A 5,724-nucleotide genomic window follows, 5' to 3' on the forward strand; every position below is an offset into this window, starting at 1 on the left:
CAATCGGACTCCTCCAGAATCCTGTTAATGCTCCAGACCTGGCAGAGGTAGCAAATCTAAGTTATTTTTAAGCAAACATAGTATTATACATCTATAGTTTTGACCAGTGTTTCTACTTCATAGAATAGCAAAGCTCACACCATTTCCTTGAATTTATTTTAGACACAAGCATTGTGCATAAAACAGCTTTTCAACACTGTAAAGGAAGCCCTCAAAACTTATACCATGAAAAAACATCTAGGTACAACTGAATTTAGTTTACTTTAGATTACACTACCAATTATAATTTGGGGTAAGAAAATTGAATATTGCTTAATAACAGATGTGTCAAAGTTTTTTTCAATCACCAACGTCAAATTAATGAGAGATAACAGAACAAAAATGTGTTCAAATGCTGATCAGGGCTTGTATCTCTTTGTTCACATTAAAACTAATTAAATGATACTATGTTGATACTTGCATCAGCATAGTATCAGTTATGTTCACATGTTGATCTATTTAAAATCTGCTTACCTTTATAGTTTTACTTTATGTCCTCAGATTTCTATGTGACAAATGTTTAATTAATAAATCTGCCTTTTTTTTTCTTGATGAAGGAAATCGAGGATGCAGATCTTGATTTCAACAGTGCCAGTGAGCAAAATGTGACCAGTTCTGGAGTGATTCTTCCACCCATTGCATGTCCCCTATGTGAGGAGGATATGGCACGCCTTAGGGCCGCTATTGATGTTGCTAGACCATCTGAGTCCTACGCCGAGACATTTATCTAGCTGTATTGAACTGTGTACTAACTCATGTATCATAAATGCAAACGTTGTGTTTCAAGGGTTTTACCCCTTTAACACCAACAAGTATACAATGAATGTGTTTTAAATTTGTATTTGTTGTGACTGGCAACAGTGAAGCCACATGTAAAAAGAAAAAGAAGAATAAATCGTATAAAATCTTTTTTTAATTCCAAACCTTAACATTTTGTTCTCTTTTATAAACAGTCAACACAATTTTTGTGTGTACGGAACTCATTTTTCAAAACAAGTATTTTTAAATATTACAATTAAATACTTTTCTTTTCTCAGAACATGAGAGTATTAAAACAGCAGTTTTTGCTAAACATGAACGGAGGCAAAAAAAAAAAAGAAATGGAGGGTAGAGAGAGACAATTGTCTACACATTGTGAAATTCCTGCCCGAGATGAAAAGCCTCCATCATAACCTTTTTGAACTCGACATATGACCTCATATGTCGTACGGGTAGTGCAATTGTCTTTGTACATGCTGAGACGACAGGGTAACAGATGCTGTGATGCCCAAAGTCTGCACTGCAGTCGTGGTTAAATCTGAGCATCACAGCAAAATCCTTCTTCTCGGATGGGAGAAGTGGGATGTAACCTTGGCCCGTGATCCACTGCAGAAACCTTGCAGGTGTGATGGACCGTGGGCCGTCTTCGTCCTCTTCATGATCTTCAGCTATGAAGCAAAGAGAAGAAAAAAATAAAGTTATGCGACAGTTTAAAATGTAGTTTTCCTTTTTTACTGCAATGCAGGTCTTTAGATTTAAAGAAGTGAAATAAACAGAGGTACTCTCGGTCACAGAAGAACAGCTGATCCAAAACAAATGTAATCAAATGTGTGTGATTTCCTGAGGTTTAGAGATATTCGACTATTTCGGCCTACCACAATGGTTATAAATGGCATTCTGTGTTAACATTAAGTCTTTTTACATAGAATGGAGATATAGATTGGCCTTTGTAAAAGTTCTCATTAAGAACTAGAGGTTTAGGAAAACAAATTCTCATTTGTATGTATAATGTCTATGCAGTTGTGGAGTGTAACTAATTTCATTTACTAACTTCACTTAAGTACTATTTAAAAGTACTTGTACTTTACTTCAGTATTTGCATTCCATGCTACTTTATACTTCTACTCAACTATTTCAGAGGGAAATCTTGTACGTTTTACTCCACAACATTCATTGAGAGCTTTAGTTACTGGTTACTTTGCAGATTTAGATTATCAATACACATTACTAAAATGAACTAAACTAACTCTTGAACATGGAGGGCCAAAATCTGCAAAGGGAAACTCACTTTGCACGTTTGGCATTGTGCTTTTGGCATACTTGAATTCAATGGCATCTGGAGGTAATGGATTTACATCAAACTCATGTTGCAGAGGCACAATAAACAGGGTGTTTCTCCCTGACCCTGTAACACTGCGAATTAGGGTCCCAGTGTAGCCATGAGAATCAGGAGGAATCATTATTAGTCTCCGTTTACCCTGCCCACCTGTAAATGCAACATTGTTTAGATCAGTTGTGTTTGTTTGGGCTACTTATTTGAATGGCAATGTATTACAATGGAATTTATATAACAAGTTTTCTCTACCTGCAGCCTTGTAGAGTAGCCATCCTCCTGTCAGCCCCTGCATCTTAGGATACTCATCTTGTAGTAGTCTGAAGAACTAAAAGAACAATAACATAGGGACTAAGTGATGTCTACATGCTTGAAGAAAAGCCAAACACGAGGATGAAGTTGCATGTTTCAAATATAAACAATTGTGCAATTTGTAACTAGTACGTTTTCTTTATGAAATACCTCTTCATGGCCCATATCCCTGTACATGTTGAGATGTCTTTTTCCAAGTCCTGCCTGGGCAAGGTCAAACTCTTCAGAGGAGGTTGGGGTTGTCTCTGCATTAATGTTCAACAGGTATGCATAGAAACTAAAAGGCCTCCAGGTCTTTGTGGATGCTGTGCCACAGGTCTTTAGACTCTGCATCATTCGCTTTCCACGGTTACCTTTTCTTGTGAAAAACCCCAGGGAAAGATCTACATGATTAAAAAAAACAATTTGATTAAAATATGATGAATATACATATGAACTTGTCAAACTACCATTAAATTAACATGAAAAATGAAATTCCATAAAAACTAAAAACCTGGCCATGTCCTGTTCTACAGAAGATGATGGCTCTTGCTGCGTTCTTCCTTGCTCTTGCTGTCCCTGAGAGAGGTTCTGTGCGAGCACATTTATAAGGCTCTGTGCAGCTGCAGCCACTGTCGAATTATAGTCGACATTCTGTTACGAAAGACAACACACATTGAAGGACTTGAGCTGGTCAGTGTATGGAGGGAACAATTCACAAACACAAGCTAACAGCATTAAGCTAGTTGCTTAATTTCTAGCTTTGGCAAAATCCCCACTTAAATAAATCTTCTCCCTTTATGTATGACGCTATCTTACAATCATCATTATAATATTTAGGATAATTTCTAGTATCTATAAAAAAATGAATTTGATTTCTTACCTGCGCGCTGGCGCCAGCAGGCGGTCCAGGTGGAGCGGACGCCATCACAAGGACACTACGCTGCGTTCACAGTGGTGTGTGGAAGTGCGAAACGTCAGATATTAAGTGTGGTAGTTGAACGGCCCAATATGGCATAGTTTATTGCTCTTTTACTGTGATTCGTCCCAAGTAGAGGCTAAAACAGCTTGCTAAACAGAATTTTGGCACTAGCGTCATTTTTTAAAACTTTCAATCACGTGAATATGGTGAATAGAAAGTGTTGAATCATAATTCTCGCGGTGCCCACGTTACCTGAAGGCAACGTGGTTGAGGAACTCCTCAGCCCTCGTTGTTATGCTGTCACTCATGATGACACGCCCCTCTCAGTTGATACCACGCCCCCCACGTTAGATCTGGGTCAAAAGTCTGAACTGAAAAAAACGACCTGAACTGAAAAAAAAAAACCTGAACGTGAAAAAAAGATTTGAAACACAAAAAAAAAAAGATTTGAATCTGAAAATATAAAATCTGAAACTGAAAAATATAAGAACTCAAATATCAAAATATATATGAATGTGAAAACTGAAAAAAAAAATGTATTCGAAAAAATTCCAGAACTGAATCAAAATTATATTCAACCCAAAAAAACTTTTCATTCACTTATTTTTTATTTTGAATACATTGCTGTATTTTTGGACTTTCAGGTTCACATTTTTTTTTCAAGTGAACGAAACTTTTGACCTGGATTTAGCTCCATAACACACACACATAATACTGTTATGTTCAAAATGTCTCAAACAAAAGGTGAAGGAAAAAGCCCCCCTCCTTGTTCCAGAGGAGAAGAAGCATGCAGAGGAGAAGAGGCAGCTCCCCCCCCCGCCCTGCTCTCTTTCTTCCATCATTAAGCAGGGCCGAATCAGCAGGTTGAAGTTTAAATCAAAAGGAATTTAATATACCAACAAAAGAAAATGCAGTTACAAACTGAATTACACGATCAGCAGTAATATTTCATGAAATAGAGGCCCCATCCACACCACACGACAGACTGGTGTGTCCGCCTCATGGTCCAGATGAGGTCTGATTATCTCCGGGGATTCACAGTTTCTTTGTCCCTCCAAAGTCTCTGAAATGTCTCATATTACACATTCCTTAGCCCATCGATCAGCTCAGTGATTGGCTGAACCCGTCGGACTTCAGTCGGCCACTTCCTTCACCAATTCACCCCCCTTCTTGAAGGCTGTGCTCAGAAACTCTTCAGCAACATCCCCCTCTCTCTGACTTCATGGCGGTGTCATAAATTCTCTGGTTTCTCTCACAGTGCTCAACAAATTCAGTAACTCTCCCTTTAGTTTAAACCTTCTAAAAGTAAACATATTGTAACACATTATATCCATCGCTAGGAGCGCTTTAAAACTTAAATTCCTCACAATATGTATACATTTAATGCCTGTAAATACAGCAAGCATATTTCTACAGTAGCGAGAACCATCGCCTATACAAAATGAAGTGATTCGTTTTCATTTAACCCTGTATGGCTTAATATTAACTTCCACTGTTACTGTAAAGCCGTTAGAATTGTGGCCTATCTTCTATTTACAATTAATATGCATTCAATCCGGTTCAATTATTGAAATCATGAAGGTTCAGGCTCCTTAACGCTCTCTCGCATTACTTCAGGGCCTTTGGGAGCAACTGCACGTGGGACAGTTGGGACCGGAAGTACACTGGCTGTGGTCATTACAGTGAACAGTGTGATGCGAGGGCACGTGAGCCCTTGTTGCTGTACTTCGTCTCATTGGAGCAGAGGCTGCAGTTAGCATACCCTGCCTTATCAATGCATTTAAAACACTGACAGCGGGAAGCTGTACTGCTCTCTCTTCACGTCTGTTTAGACCTCCACCTTTATCCAGACCTTTATCCACTCACATCTCAGCCCTGCGTCAAGCTGCGCTACACACACAACATCCTCTTCCTGAAGCTCTCTGACCTCATCATCTCATCAGTATCTGGGCCTCATGTTTCAAGTTATTATCACCACGAAATCGCCTCATTCTACTTTGAGTTAAACAAAAAAAACTGAAACCAGAACCGCCGTTGTTCCGGTTTAACGTTAACGAGTGACCGCGTGGACTGAACCGGAAGACGGAGGGTGATTCATGTTTCATCACGTTACGCTTTTTCCTCCTAAATCTTGATAATGATGAGCGTTAGCTGTTGACAAAGTTCCGCATGCAGTGGACGTTAACTTAACCCAACAAGTCTGAACGGTAACGGAACTTAAACTTTAACGGAGGGAAATGAAGACGGTGTAGACATCTTAACGCTGATTGGCCAGGACTCGACACGTGTCGCATCAAATATGTTTTATTGCGAAGATCACGACATCACATGTTCTCCTTGTCTCACTCAAATCTGAGAAACGCTGGCTGGCCAGTTGACC

General features: G+C 39.0%; 1 long non-coding RNA gene across 1 annotated transcript; it reads right to left on the minus strand.

The window, feature by feature from the left end:
- Positions 1-980: 980 nt before the first annotated feature.
- Positions 981-2,784, minus strand: LOC306785475. The gene is made up of 3 exons (XR_013772412.1): positions 2,594-2,784; positions 2,384-2,459; positions 981-1,466 (listed from the first exon to the last, which is right to left on the minus strand). It is a non-coding gene; the product is annotated as an uncharacterized lncRNA (long non-coding RNA).
- Positions 2,785-5,724: the final 2,940 nt, after the last annotated feature.

This window comes from Melanostigma gelatinosum, assembly GCF_949748355.1.
Source record: "Melanostigma gelatinosum genome assembly, chromosome: 12".
Lineage (NCBI taxonomy): Eukaryota > Metazoa > Chordata > Actinopteri > Perciformes > Zoarcidae > Melanostigma > Melanostigma gelatinosum.